The sequence below is a fragment of the Lithobates pipiens genome, unplaced genomic scaffold (assembly GCF_037356315.1).
Source record: "Lithobates pipiens isolate NorthernLeopardFrog02 unplaced genomic scaffold, aLitPip1_a1.2 Scaffold_1, whole genome shotgun sequence".
Classification (NCBI taxonomy): domain Eukaryota; kingdom Metazoa; phylum Chordata; class Amphibia; order Anura; family Ranidae; genus Lithobates; species Lithobates pipiens.
In genome coordinates this window covers 216,834,426-216,850,617 of record NW_027507685.1, presented here as the reverse complement: position 1 = coordinate 216,850,617, position 16,192 = coordinate 216,834,426, and the positions used below count along the sequence as shown (strand labels likewise).

The 16,192-nt window shown below is 46.4% G+C and overlaps 1 protein-coding gene across 1 annotated transcript in view; it reads right to left on the bottom strand.

Annotated features, from left to right (window-relative positions):
• The window catches only part of LTBP4 (latent transforming growth factor beta binding protein 4), a 343,681-nt gene that overhangs the window by 165,591 nt on the left and 161,898 nt on the right, over window positions 1–16,192 (bottom strand). The gene's annotated exons all lie outside the window — the stretch shown is intronic.

Genomic DNA, 16,192 nt, shown 5'->3' with positions numbered 1-16,192 from the left:
TTTCAAGGGTCTGTTTTTGATTAGAGATCCCTTAAAGTAAGTGAAGGTTCCCCTACTGTAAAGGGTTACATTTTCCAAAAAGGGCCTATGCCGTAATACAACTGTGACATTCCACCCATTCCAGCAAATTGCTGCCCACTGGGCAAGCAAGTGAGCGCATGGAAACTCACACTCGCACAGTATATGGTTTCTGTGTACAGGCCTCCTCCCTGCATATTACATGATCCATCTGACTGATTTAAAAGGGAGGAACCCTCTGCATGGGTAAGAAGAGAACTAGGGGTGGCATCACTGGCAGATGTCCAAGCATAGTGTCATGGAGTCCAAGAAAAAGCTTCCTTTCTGACAGCTGAAATTTCAAAAATATTTTGCATGTTATGGTTAGCTAACAAGACCATGTTTGCCTTCTCTAGTACAGTCTCTGCACACAATAACATTTGACTTTTGCAGAAAACATAATATTAGCAGAAGGGCAAGTCATCATGTAATGAAGAAAAGGCAATACATTAGCTTTAATGCTGGAAGACAATTATGGTAGTTATCTGAACATAGATTGTGGTTCCCAAAGGCCCCCCTCACACTAATCTCCCTGTAACCTAAAACCTCATACTAACCCTTCCTATTACTCCGACACTTAAACTAACTCTCCTTGTAGCCCACACCCTCACCATAACCCTAACTAACTCCCACACTAACCCTTCCTATAACCCTGACACTCAAATAACCCTGACACTCGGTCTGCTATGTTATCTGGGATCCCTAACCCTCACCTCCTTAATCATTCTGTAATAAAATTTTAAAAAGGCAAAAGTGACCAATGCCCAATATCCTTTCTCGGTCCCCTTCTTTTAGTTATGGGTGCTACACTTGGATGTGATGTCAGCCACTCCAACAGAAATAGAGATGTCGCCCAAGTGAGACTCTATAGCAGCCTTTCTCAACCTTTTTACTCCAGAGCAACCCTTGAAATAATTTTAAGGTCTCAGGAAACCCCTGCCAAAAATAATTTATTGGTGGTTTAATGGAAGCAAGCTCCTTATATTGGCAATCAGTGATAAAATATCCTCCTTTACAGTGATGGTCAGAATTATTATGTTGGGTTTGCACCATTAAATGGGAGTTCAATCATCCACAGCTCAAGGTACCCTAAAGTTGCCCATCTGGATTATTCTCCTGGAGCTCCCGCAGCAAAGGCATATGACATAATTGGTCACGATTAATAAAGCAACCAATTTTTATTCCAAGAAATCCTCCTCCACCTGTTCCTGGACTGGACTTGGGTGAAAGCAATAACTCCAAGGCCAATAATAAATAACACGCTATCTCCTCCGACTCTACAACATAGCTGGTTGTCGAACGGCCGTTCAGGAACGAACTGAAAAGTGTGAAATCAAAAGTGCGAAATGAAAAGTGCAACTCATCACCAAACTTCTACTAACACAAAATTAACAGAAGGAGCCCAAAGGGTGGCGCTAAAGAGCTGAAAAAAACACGAAGTACGGCACTACGTTTGTGTTTGCTGGCTGACAATTTCTTGCCGTTTGTATGCAAGACAAGTTCCTGGCCAACGCCCTTCGAAGAAAAGTTTGAGGTTTTGTCTGCAGAAAATCTGATCGTGTGGAGGAGGCTTTAGACTGGGATGCCATCCCAATACTTTTGGTAATATAGTGTATATTTTAATATCATCTATCCTAGTATTGTAAAACAAAGGCAACGCTTACTTTTCCTATACTTTCCTTACTTTCACTATACTCTATCATTTATTTCCAAGTCTACAAGCCTGCTTCAAAGTAAACCTGTCACCACAAGTAACAGGTGCTAGATAAAAGATATGATTTCAGTCTCAAGCTGAAATGATTGCTTGTGTGCCAAAAAAGCTCAAGCAGCTTGTTTTTGAAGTCTGAGATCTTTTTTTCTTCCATCCAGCATCTTATGGGGGGGCCCTCAGAACCCCTGAAATCTGTGGTAATTTTTATGATGAATTTACATACTTGGACTCTCAATTATCGCTTCGGTGCTCTCATTATCCTATACATTTGAAATTATATTTCGAAGCTTCTCCCATTATAAAAGGGTTTCCTATGAATATAGTTTACATCTGTGCATTTTATGGAAAGGGTCAGAGACTTTTTTTTCTGGTTTTTGGTTCCACAGACTTTAATGGATCAAAAGCGTGTATTGAAAATGCAAAATGCACTTGGAATATGCAAAATTCAACCTGCATAGGTGTAAATCAGGCCTAAGGCTGGATTCACACCTATGCATTTTTAGTGCATTTTGCATTTTTCATATTCACACTACAGTCCATTGAACATGGTTTCCTATGGAACACGCTCTGTAGTGCATATCTGCAAAATGCAAAAAGCACTAAAAATGCCTAGGTGTGAATCCAGCCTAAGAGAGGATGTATGCTGGATCACCAGGTAAAAATAAATGAAAAAAAGACTAAAAAAGAAATAATACAGCCATCATAGCTAAGAATTGGTAAGCTGTGATATATTACATTTTTGTTTGGAACACTACAATATGTGTAACTGGGGGTGAGATGGGATTTGTCCTTTTCTGGCATAGTTTATGCTAAAAGGTGTCCCTCCATCTCATCCTAGAAAGCAGGGGCCATATTCCCCTGCATGCGCTTACTGGGATACTGCTATTATTAGTTACAGGCATCCTCCAACAGACCAGTCCATTTTGGATGTTAAGGGGTGAGGTTCCTTGACTAGGAGAAAATTTTATATGTCCATGGATCTGAATTTAGACTATATACAGTGCCTTGAAAAAGTATTCACACCCCTTGAAATGTTCCACATTTAGTCGTGTTACAACCAAAAATGTAATTGTATTTTATTGGGATTTTATTTGATAAACCAACACAAAGTGGCACATAATTGTGAAGTGGAAGGAAAATGATAAATGGTTTTGAATTTTTTTTTACAAATAAATATCTGAAAAGTGTGGGGTGCATGTGTATATTTGTATTCAGCCCCCCTCCCCGAGTCAATACTTTGTAGAACCACCTTTTGCTGCAAGTCTTTTTGGGTATGTCTCTAACAGCTTTGTATTTCACAGAATGCCAAGTTCAGAAGTTCGCAAGTTGTGAAAAAAAGTCTTTAGGTGAAAAAGTTCAACGTGCAAGAAAATTCCACGTGGATGGATATGGTCGTTTCTTCAAAACCTCAAAGAAGAGAAGTATGCTGACGCACAATTGCTACTGTGACAGTCCCACCACCTATAAACATGTGAGCTTACTGAATAGCTCAGACCCAAACGAACGTACGTTCTATGAGTCAAAAGAGCTTAGAAGTGTCAGCTGGCAACCTGGGATGCAATATCTGCAACTGCGTCCACGAACCTTTCAAAAAGGGTCCGTCTCCACACAGGGATCCAATTTCAACCGATATAGTGGGAGAGGATAGAGAAGACCATATAGAGTAATTCCATATAGCAACGAAAATTTATTAAGCAACACACTTACATTTTAAAAGTGTTTCAAGCGCTTGTAAAAAAAATATATATGTTGGCGGCAGTGGAGTCCTCCCGACGCGTTTCGTCTCAATAGACTTCATCTGGCGTGTCCCTCCACTGCAGCCTTACTTACATTTATAGACATAATATACCCCTCTAATGAGAATCCAGCTGATGGTGTCACCATTCGGTTATGCAGCCTACTTCCGGGTAATGCCAAAATGGCCGACCGGCGTGCGTTCCACGTCTCAATATCATATTATGTTCGGAATACCGGAACTTCTGGTCGTTATGTGTTACAACCCGCTATAGCGTCCGAACGGTATGATGTAACATCCGATCGGTATGCGTTCCACCTACACCCAGCTGTATACCAAGCCTCGATGTGGAAACAACAATTTAAATTTCTATAAGGAAAGAACTATGACTGTATACCAAGCCTCAATATGAAACCTGGCTTGCGTTCCGACGGCATATACATACCAAGCCCCAATATGAAAACTGGCTTGCGTTACAACGGTGTGTCCATGTCCGGGCATACATATTAAACTTTACTGAACTAAAATTTAATTAAAAAAATTAATTAAAATAATGTTAACACTAATGGACCCTAGGCTGTAATCCAGGCCCCCAAAGTGTACATTGACTTTCTCAAAAGGGGGTGCATGATATTTTGAACAAATTTATAGGGTAAGTTCTCATAAAGACCCTACAATGATATGCAGATTGAAAACAACTTATTGCCAAAATCGCATTAGACACCAGTCAGGAATGGATTCTCCTAGAATGGCCCAACACCCACCACAATAGTCACATCTATACAGACTTGAATTGTATAAATGAAAAAAAATATGTAAAAAATGTGTTTTAGTAAATTTATATACAATACAAAATGCTCCACTAAGTAAACACCCACCAGAGTCAATATGCTATCTATTAGCCTATAGAGATAAAGAAAGGAAATTGAACTATGAAAGTTAATGAAATCACTGATAATAATTCGTAATAAAGATATATACTTAAGAGTCATTAATAAAGGCATTAATGTCCCACTCCACATTCATTCCGAAAGGGGAGTGGGACTGTAGCTCATAGATCCAGAATATCTCTAAGCGAGAAACACCTCTGGTCATAGCTCCCTCCCGCCACGGAGGGACGTACTTATCTATAGCAAGAAATTGTGAACCAGCAGGGTTGTTGTTGTTGTGAAACTCCTTATAATGCCTGGGGACAGTATGTTTAGAATCCCTACTATTAATGAGAGCAATGTGTTCACCAACTCTCACCGAAAACATCCTGATTGTATGGCCTACATACTGTTTGCCACAAGGGCAGGTTATCAGGTAAATGACATACTTAGAGCTACAAGTACAGAATTGTTTAATCTTGTACTTCTTCTTAGTTACTGTTGATTTAAACTGCAAAGTTTTGCGTTTCCCTGAAACACACAACACATTACCTGTACGGAAAGTAGCCTATTAAATCACGAAAAAAAGAGGGGCAGACAGCTGGGTTCACAATGTTTGGTGCAATATGATTTTGCAAAGAAAGAACTCCCCTAAAAATGATCTTAGCTCGCTCCGGTAATAGTGTGCCAAGAAGGTTATCGTTTTTAAGAACCTCCCAATGTCTGTTGACAATAGTTTTAATTTGTTTATGTTGTGTTGAAAATGTTGTCAACATAGCCCATTTAAAACTCTCATCTGGCTCTTGTTTAGGCTTAACCACAAGTAGGGACTTCCTGTCCAGATTGGTGACTCTCTGAATTTCCAAATCTAGTTGTCATACCCCTTATCTAGGAATCGCTGTCTTAAAATATTGGCCTGCATGTTAAATGTTTCTATGTCAGTACAGTTTCGACAGAGCCTGAGAAACTGACTCCGTGGAACTGAACTCAGCCACGATTTGTGGTGGCAACTATCAATAGGGATGAAGCCGTTACGGTCTGTAGGTTTGAAATAAGTTTGAAACCTGAAATGGTTATCGACCATCTCTATTTCTAAGTCCAAAAAATGTATATTGCTCGAACTAGCCTCATATGATAGGGTAATACCCCTATCATTGGACTTGAGGAGTTTGAAAAAAGATCCGAGGGAGTCTATGGTGCCGCTCCATAGGAGGAGGATGTCGTCTATGTACCTAGCTCAAAGAACCAATGATGGGTTCTGTTGGGCATAGACAACATCCTCCTCCCACTTGAAAAGATTCGCAAGGCTCGGAGCAAATTTGGCCCCCATTGCTACCCCCCTTTGCTGTAAATAGTAACGTTCATTAAACCAAAAGTAACTATGCTTGGTAGCGAATTCCAGAAGTTCAATCAAATACTCACATTGAAAGAAAGCCAGAGAGTGCTCGCAACCCAAAAAGTGGCGGACAGCCTTTATGCCCCTCTCATGCCTCTCATGCGGTATACATGTGTACAAGGACGCCACATCTGCCGTGGCTATAATGTAATTGTCCTGTATCTCAATATTTTCTAGTAGTCTAATGGTAGAACCCGTGTCCTTCAAATATCACAGAGTTTTTCTAACTAAAGGCTGTAAATAAAAACAGAAAATAATAAAATAAAAGTCTATGTAATGGCCTATACGTGATGTGACCGAATTAATGCCACTCACTATAGGTCATCCTGGGGGTTTCACTGGATCCTTGTGAATTTTGGGTAAATAATAAATGGTGGGGATTCATGGAGCTGTGGGTATCAAAAAAGTCTTTTCTTTTTTATTTAAGATGTTAAGGTCATGACCCTTATTAACAAGGTCAACCAACTGTCTTTTATATAAACTAATGGGGTTGTTGGGTAATTCTTTATATGTACCCGGTTCACTGAGAATTCTGTACATTTCTAGTTCGTATTGTTCTTTGTCTAAAATAACAATACCGCCACCCTTATCCGCCGGATGTATGACCAGATCCTTTCGATCACACAAGGATCTGAGTCCAACGTTCAAAACCGGCTGGCGGCGGATAGGTCTCTCCGGAAGTTTGGCCAAATCTTTAAAGATCTAAACAGCTGGCGCAACTGGGACGGGGGGGGGGGTGAAAAGGGACAGAAGTCCCTGATGTCCCAGCTTGGTAATTAGTTCTAAAAGGATTTGATACTAAGTACCTCTGGATATTGATCTTCCGTACAAACTTATGAACATCAATGAAGGTATTGAATTTGTTCAATTCTTTTGGGGGCGCATATTTAAGGCCTTTATCCAGGACCGATATCTCGTCTTGGGTCAGTGATTTGGTACTTAGATTAAAAACACATTGCCCTGCTAAACTCTTCTTCTCTTTCCTCCTTTGTATTCTCCTCCCCCCTCTGCACCCTCTCTTAGGTCTGGATTTGATTTTTTTATTGTGTGCGGGCCCTCGTGAAAACCCCAATCAACATATGTATCTGAATTGCACTGATTTTGTGTATAGGGATATGGCCCATAATTAGTGATGGACGAACTTCCGACGGGACGTTTCGCGAACGCGAAACGCGAACGGACACAAACGTTCGCGAAAACGACCGTTCGCCGCGGGCTCCATTGACTTCAATGGGAGGCGAATTTCGCAAACCTTTAGGTCGAATTTGCGGCCACGGGGTAATTATTAGGGGGTAGCACGTAGTCCCACCACCTGGACAATAGCATAATACATGTATGAGGTGAATTTGGGATCGATAACTACAAGCATTTTTTTTTTATTTGGGAAATTGTTCTGACAATTCAGGACTATGGAGCTAATGAAGGCAATGGAGGAGAGGGAAGGTCAGGGACCAGGGTAGGCAAACAAGAGGGTGCAGGAGATACAGAGCACTGACAGCAGCACCGTAATACAGAGCACTGACATCAGCACCGTGACATACAGCGCTGACAGCAGCTCCGTGACATACAGCGCTGACAGCAGCTCCGTGACATACAGCGCTGACAGCAGCTCCGTGACATACAGCGCTGACAGCAGCTCCGTGACATACAGCGCTGACAGCAGCTCCGTGACATACAGCGCTGACAGCAGCACCGTGACATACAGCGCTGACAGCAGCTCCGTGACATACAGCGCTGACAGCAGCTCCGTGACATACAGCGCTGACAGCAGCTCCGTGACATACAGCACTGACAGCAGCTCCGTGACATACAGCGCTGACAGCAGCTCCGTGACATACAGCGCTGACAGCAGCACCGTGACATACAGCGCTGACAGCAGCTCCGTGACATACAGCGCTGACAGCAGCTCCGTGACATACAGCGCTGACAGCAGCTCCGTGACATACAGCGCTGACAGCAGCTCCGTGACATACAGCGCTGACAGCAGCTCCGTGACATACAGCGCTGACAGCAGCACCGTGACATACAGCGCTGACAGCAGCTCCGTGACATACAGCGCTGACAGCAGCTCCGTGACATACAGCGCTGACAGCAGCTCCGTGACATACAGCACTGACAGCAGCTCCGTGACATACAGCGCTGACAGCAGCTCCGTGACATACAGCGCTGACAGCAGCACCGTGACATACAGCGCTGACAGCAGCTCCGTGACATACAGCGCTGACAGCAGCTCCGTGACATACAGCGCTGACAGCAGCTCCGTGACATACAGCGCTGACAGCAGCTCCGTGACATACAGCGCTGACAGCAGCTCCGTGACATACAGCGCTGACAGCAGCTCCGTGACATACAGCGCTGACAGCAGCTCCGTGACATACAGCGCTGACAGCAGCTCCGTGACATACAGCGCTGACAGCAGCTCCGTGACATACAGCGCTGACAGCAGCTCCGTGACATACAGCGCTGACAGCAGCTCCGTGACATACAGCGCTGACAGCAGCTCCGTGACATACAGCGCTGACAGCAGCACCGTAAGCAGCCCCAGGAGGAAGTCAGCACAGCACAGGGATGGTGTGATCCCCTCATAATAAGAACCCCCAGGAGGAAGTCAGCACAGCACAGGGATGGTGGGAGCCCCTCATAATAAGAACACCCAGGAGGAAGTCAGCACAGCACAGGGATGGTGGGAACCCCTCATAATAAGCAGCCCCAGTAGAAATATGACACCGCTCAACCTCTTCAAAGAGGAGGGTAGGGGCATATAGTACGGTGTGCTTTTTTGGGTCAGGGAAGTGAGCCAAATGAATTAAGAAGGTCTGTGTGCTTGATTCCAAAAATTGTTTATAGACATATACATGGTCTACTGATCACATGTGTTGAATTCCTCCGAGATCCATGCCTCATTCATTTTTAGAAATGTGAGGTAGTTAACACTGTGGTGAGCTAGGCGAGTACGCTTATCGGTCACAATCCCCCCTGCTGCGCTGAACGTCCTTTCGGACAGGACACTGGATGAGGGGCAAGCCAACAGTTCGATTGCAAATTGGGCAAGCTCTGGCCAGAGGTCAAGCCTGCCCACCCAGTAGTCTAGGGGTTCATCACTCCTCAGAGCGTCCACATCGGCCGTTAACCCAATGTAGTCGGACACCTGACGGTCTAGGCGTTCCCTGATGCTGGATCCGGATGACACCTGTCGATGGGTCGGCTGAAAGAATGACCTCATATCCGAAGTCACCAACACATCTTCAAACCGGCCTCTTCTTGCAGGCGCTGTTGGATTGGTACCCGCAAATCCTTCTCTGGGAGTGGGAATTGCTCCTCTGCCAGCGCACGCAAAAGCAGAATGCAGCATTTCTCGAAGCAAGGCCTGGAAGTGCTGCATTCTGACAGCCCTCTGCGACGGCGGTAACATTTCCGCCATTTTGTGTTTGTACCGGGGGTCTAAGTACGTTGCCACCCAGTACTGGTCCTTGACCCTCATGCTTTTTATACGGGGGTCCCTATTAAAACACTGGAGCATGAAGGCCCCCATTTGCACTAAAGTGGAAGCGGTGTGGTGGCCTGGCTCCTGCTCATCATCCAGGATAATGTCGTCCTCTTCATTCTCCTCTCCCCATCCTCGCACAACAGGGATCCCAGAAAGGTTTAAAGCATGCTCTTCTTGCTCCTGCTCATCCGCCCCGGCACCATCCTCCTCTGACTCCTCATCAGACTCCTGTTGTTGACTTGTCTCAGATAGAGTAGCCCCCCCTGGGAATTCATCCAGCATTGCGACTTCCTCATCTTCCCGCTCCTGCTCCTCCACAGCCTGATCAATGACACGACGCAATGCACGCTCCAGAAAGAAGGCATAAGGTACCATGTCACTGATGGCGCCATGGCTGCGACTGACCAGTTTGGTGATCTCCTCAAATGGCCGCAGAAGTCTGCATGTGTCGCGCATGAGCAGCCACTGGCGCGGTGAAAAAAAACCCAGCTCCCCAGAACCGTTTCTTTCGCAGAGTTCATACAGGTAGACGTTAACTGCACGTTTCTGCTGGAGCAGCCTATCAAGCATATAGAAGGTTGAGTTCCATCGCGTCGGGCAATCGCAAATAAGACGTCTGACCGGCAGATGGTGTCGCCGCTGAATGTCAGCAAGGCGAGCCATGGCCGTGTAAGATCTTCTGAAATGGGCCGAGATTTTCCTTGCCTGCCGCAAGATGTCCTGGACCCCAGGGTATTTGACAAGGAATCGCTGCACGACCAAGTTTAAGACGTGTGCCATGCACGGCACGTGCGTGATTTTGCCCTGTTTCAATGCGCTAAGCAGATTGGCACCGTTGTCACACACCACTTTACCAACTGTCAAATTGAGCGGTGTTAGCCACTCATCTGCCTGTGAACGCAAAGCTGAAAGGAGTGCCGGGCCAGTGTGGCTCTTTGCTTCCAGGCACAACAGACGCAGCACGGCATGGCAACGTCTCACCTGGCATGTGGAATAGGTTCTGGGGAGCTTGGGCGGTGCAGTGGAAGAGACGCTAGCAGCGGAAAAGGAGGAGGCAGCTGAGGAGGAGAGGGAGGAGGATGGAGTAGGAGGAGGAGAAGAAGAGTCAGGCCTGCATGCAATCCGTGGCGGTAAAACCAAATCTACACGGGTGCCACGGGTTACATGCTTGACGGCCGTCAGAAGGTTCACCCAGTGGGCAGTAAAACTGATATACCTTCCCTGCCCGTGTTTGCTAGACCACGTGTCTGTGGTCAGATGTATCTTGGCACCGACACTGTGTGCCAGAGATACATTCACTTGCCGCTGAACATGGCCATATAGCTCTGGGATGCCCTTCTCTGAGAAATACTTCCTTCCTGGGACCTTCCATTGTGGTGTTCCAATGGCCACAAATTTGCGAAAGGCCTCCGAGTCCACCAGTTTATATGGCAGTAGTTGGCGGGCTATGAGTTCTGACAAGCCAGCCGCCAACCGTTGGGCAAGAGGGTTATCCGGCGTCATCATTTTTTTACGCTCAAACATTAGGCCCACGGAAGCCTGCCTTTTTGCAGAAAAATGTGAGCTTGGCGTGATGGAAGGTGGAGTGGAGGACAATTGTGAGGAGAGAGGAGAAGGAGAAGTAGAAGACGAGGCTGGACGGTGAGAGCCTGCAGTGTGGCTTTGTGTGTTCCGTTGCTCCCACTGGGCTCGGTGATGGCTGCTCATGTGCCTTCTTAAGGCGGTCGTCCCTAGGTGAGTATTGGGCTTACCGCGACTAACGCGTTGACTGCAAAGATTGCAGATGGCAACGCTATTGTCAGCAGCGGACACGTTAAAAAAAGCCCACACTGCGGAGCCATGTGCCGGTGTCCTGGGAGCGCCAGATGTGACCGTACATGGTCGATGACTCGCTCCTGATACATTTGCAGTCTGCTTTGTCCCTGCTGTGCAATGTAAGTCATTGCTGCTTCTCCTCCCTATCTGCTGGTCCATATCTCCCTCTGAACTCCCCTCCTCTTCCTCTCTTGTGGGCACCCACGTGACATCACTAGACACGTCATCATCAACGTCACCTTCCCCACCGCTATAAGTAGAGTAGGCAGCAACACCGGGGACCAACCTCCTCCTTGGGCTGATCTGGGTACTGGCGTCAGACTGCTGAGTAGCGCTTGTTGCTACCTCCTCTTCCTGATCCAATACCAAGAGTGGCTGCGCATCAGAAATGTCCTCTTGATATGGATCGGAAAATAATTCCAGTGACTCAAGCGGAAGGTATGTGGTGGTGGTGGTGGTGGTCGTGTTGTTGGTGGTAGTGTCTTTGGGGGTGCACATAGCAGAGAGTGAAGAAGAGGGTGCAGATCGAGAGGATGAGGAGGGTGCAGAAGAGTAAGGCTGAGCGAGCCACTCAACCAAGTCTGGTGCATCCTTTAAAGTAATTGAACGCACCTTCTGCAACTTCCCACTTTGGCTCAAGCCTGTTGCTCCTGCCCTACCCCTACCACCCCTGCGGAAGGGCCTGCCTCTTCCTCTGCATGTCATTTTTTAAATGACCCTGTGACAAAACTCTTAGTCCCTATACCGCTGAAGGACTGCTGCAGTATAGGTGAGCGGTCAGCAGTGGTGCACGTCAACCCTATCTATTGTGGACCTATAGCGGTCCTTACAGAACAGCAGACTGTACCGCACTCAAGCCTATGTACCGTAGCACCCTATACCAAGTTACCAGTCCTTATAAGAACTTTTGTGGACCAAGCAGGTTGTGTATTAGTGTTTAGCAGACTGTACGTCAGTCCCTATACCGCTGAAGGACTGCTGCAGTATAGGGCAGCGGTCAGCAGTGGTGCACGTCAACCCTATCTATTGTGGACCGATAGCGGTCCTTACAGAACAGCAGACTGTACCGCACTCAAGCCTATGTACCGTAGCACCCTATACCAAGTTACCAGTCCTTATAAGAACTTTTGTGGACCAAGCAGGTTGTGTATTAGTGTTTAGCAGACTGTACGTCAGTCCCTATACCGCTGAAGGACTGCTGCAGTATAGGGCAGCGGTCAGCAGTGGTGCACGTCAACCCTATCTATTGTGGACCGATAGCGGTCCTTACAGAACAGCAGACTGTACCGCACTCAAGCCTATGTACCGTAGCACCCTATACCAAGTTACCAGTCCTTATAAGAACTTTTGTGGAACAAGCAGGTTGTGTGTTAGTGATTAGCAGACTGTACGTCAGTCCCTATACCAATGAAGGACTGCTGCAGTATAGGGCAGCGGTCAGCAGTAGTGCACGGCAACCCTATGTATTGTGGACCGATAGCGGTCCTTACAGAACAGCAGACTGTACCGCACTCAAGCCTATGTACCGTAGCACCCTATACCAAGTTACCAGTCCTTATAAGAACTTTTGTGGACCAAGCAGGTTGTGTATTAGTGTTTAGCAGACTGTACGTCAGTCCCTATACCGCTGAAGGACTGCTGCAGTATAGGGCAGCGGTCAGCAGTGGTGCACGTCAACCCTATCTATTGTGGACCGATAGCGGTCCTTACAGAACAGCAGACTGTACCGCACTCAAGCCTATGTACCGTAGCACCCTATACCAAGTTACCAGTCCTTATAAGAACTTTTGTGGACCAAGCAGGTTGTGTATTAGTGTTTAGCAGACTGTACGTCAGTCCCTATACCGCTGAAGGACTGCTGCAGTATAGGGCAGCGGTCAGCAGTGGTGCACGTCAACCCTATCTATTGTGGACCGATAGCGGTCCTTACAGAACAGCAGACTGTACCGCACTCAAGCCTATGTACCGTAGCACCCTATACCAAGTTACCAGTCCTTATAAGAACTTTTGTGGAACAAGCAGGTTGTGTGTTAGTGATTAGCAGACTGTACGTCAGTCCCTATACCAATGAAGGACTGCTGCAGTATAGGGCAGCGGTCAGCAGTAGTGCACGGCAACCCTATGTATTGTGGACCGATAGCGGTCCTTACAGAACAGCAGACTGTACCGCACTCAAGCCTATGTACCGTAGCACCCTATACCAAGTTACCAGTCCTTATAAGAACTTTTGTGGACCAAGCAGGTTGTGTATTAGTGTTTAGCAGACTGTACGTCAGTCCCTATACCGCTGAAGGACTGCTGCAGTATAGGGCAGCGGTCAGCAGTGGTGCACGTCAACCCTATGTATTGTGGACCGATAGCGGTCCTTACAGAACAGCAGACTGTAACGCACTCAGGCCTATGTACCGTAGCACCCTATACCAAGTTACCAGTCCTTATAAGAACTTTTGTGGACCAAGCAGGTTGTGTGTTAGTGATTAGCAGACTGTACGTCAGTCCCTATACCAATGAAGGACTGCTGCAGTATAGGGCAGCGGTCAGCAGTAGTGCACGGCAACCCTATGTATTGTGGACCGATAGCGGTCCTTACAGAACAGCAGACTGTAACGCACTCAGGCCTATGTACCGTAGCACCCTATACCAAGTTACCAGTCCTTATAAAAACTTTTGTGGACCAAGCAGGTTGTGTGTTAGTGTTTAGCAGACTGTGCGTCAGTCCCTATACCGCTGAAGGACTGCTGCAGTATAGGGCAGCGGTCAGCAGTGGTGCACGTCAACCCTATCTATTGTGGACCGATAGCGGTCCTTACAGAACAGCAGACTGTACCGCACTCAAGCCTATGTACCGTAGCACCCTATACCAAGTTACCAGTCCTTATAAGAACTTTTGTGGACCAAGCAGGTTGTGTATTAGTGTTTAGCAGACTGTACGTCAGTCCCTATACCGCTGAAGGACTGCTGCAGTATAGGGCAGCGGTCAGCAGTGGTGCACGTCAACCCTATGTATTGTGGACCGATAGCGGTCCTTACAGAACAGCAGACTGTAACGCACTCAGGCCTATGTACCGTAGCACCCTATACCAAGTTACCAGTCCTTATAAGAACTTTTGTGGACCAAGCAGGTTGTGTGTTAGTGATTAGCAGACTGTACGTCAGTCCCTATACCAATGAAGGACTGCTGCAGTATAGGGCAGCGGTCAGCAGTAGTGCACGGCAACCCTATGTATTGTGGACCGATAGCGGTCCTTACAGAACAGCAGACTGTACTGCACTCAGGCCTATGTACCGTAGCACCCTATACCAAGTTACCAGTCCTTATAAAAACTTTTGTGGACCAAGCAGGTTGTGTGTTAGTGTTTAGCAGACTGTGCGTCAGTCCCTATACCGCTGAAGGACTGCTGCAGTATAGGGCAGCGGTCAGCAGTAGTGCACGGCAACCCTATGTATTGTGGACCGATAGCGGTCCTTACAGAACAGCAGACTGTAACGCACTCAGGCCTATGTACCGTAGCACCCTATACCAAGTTACCAGTCCTTATAAGAACTTTTGTGGACCAAGCAGGTTGTGTGTTAGTGATTAGCAGACTGTACGTCAGTCCCTATACCAATGAAGGACTGCTGCAGTATAGGGCAGCGGTCAGCAGTAGTGCACGGCAACCCTATGTATTGTGGACCGATAGCGGTCCTTACAGAACAGCAGACTGTACCGCACCCAAGCCTATGTACCGTAGCACCCTAGACAGACCAAGTTACCAGTCCTGATAAAGAGCTTTGTGGAACAAGTGAGTTGTGAATGATTAGCAGACTGCAGCAGAAGGGCAGCAGTCAAGTATAATATTCTTTCTATATTTGGAAGAAAGAATATTATACGTGTACAAGCCTATTACCGTACCACTGATACCAGTCCTGAAAAGAACCTTTGTGGAACTAATAGTAACAGCAAGTCTTTAAAATTATCCTCACTGCCTGACACACTGCTTCCTGCCTGTCCCTATACAAATTGGCAAAAAAGAGTAGGCTGGAACGATTAGCTGGAACAGCTCTTTTGTGGACCTGATAGTAACAGCTAATGATGATGATGATGATGATGATGAAGAAAGACTAATCTGGCTGAGCTGTCCCTAAAATAGCAGCATACAGCGCTCTGTCCCTTTATCTAAACTGACAAAAGAAACTCAGGCTGCTGACCTAACACCTATACCAGTCCTGAAAAGAACTTTTGTGTACCAAATAGCTAGCGTTTTCTCTGTCCCTACTCCACACAGGATCCTTTCCCTACAGTGACAGAAGAAAGAATGTAAAATGGCCACCGGATCGGGTGTATTTATAGGTTAGGGGGAATGTCCAAGTGTCCATGAGCTGTCATGTCTCAATTGGTTGTCCTGTAACACATGATAAACGTGTCACGAAAGGTTAAAGTTCTTGTATACATTAAACACGTAAGTCCGCCGGGGCGAACGACGGAAAAAGGCGTTCGAACCCGCGGACGGCGAAAGTCGGAAATTCGCCGCGAAACGACCGCCGGGCGAACCGTTCGGCCATCACTACCCATAATTATTCCTCGTAGATTCAAAAACACGTGTATCCATGAGTGGAGAAAATCTATTATAAGTGGAGACCGGAGGTGCATTATGATATTGGGGTTTGGTATAATATGAGTCAAAACGACCACGATCCCTTAATGGAGAGGGATAGTAGGGTTGGTTGTCATGCTCACATTGAAGGTGGGAGCCATGATTATAAGAATTACCTCTAAATTGGCCTCGTCCACCTCGCTTTCCCCGATTATTACCTCTACCTCCCTTACTTACCACTTACTTACCTTTTTCGGGGTATGGGGGCTGTAATGACGTACAGGTTGTGAACCCTGAGAGTCATTTCTATATACATTATTCCTACCCTGGACTGATCCACTGTAAGAAAGTAGTGGTTTTAAACCTCCCTGTACTGGCACAGAGCTAGAAGGAAATATAGACTCCGCGCCCCCAGGGGGAGTTGGGTTCATTGTGGGGGAGGTATTCAGAAATCTTTGCCACTAGCAGTGAACCAAACAAATCTCAAATCATGATAAGAGCCTAGTTACATATTTGCAGCATTAACATTTGTTGTGCTTTAATGAGCA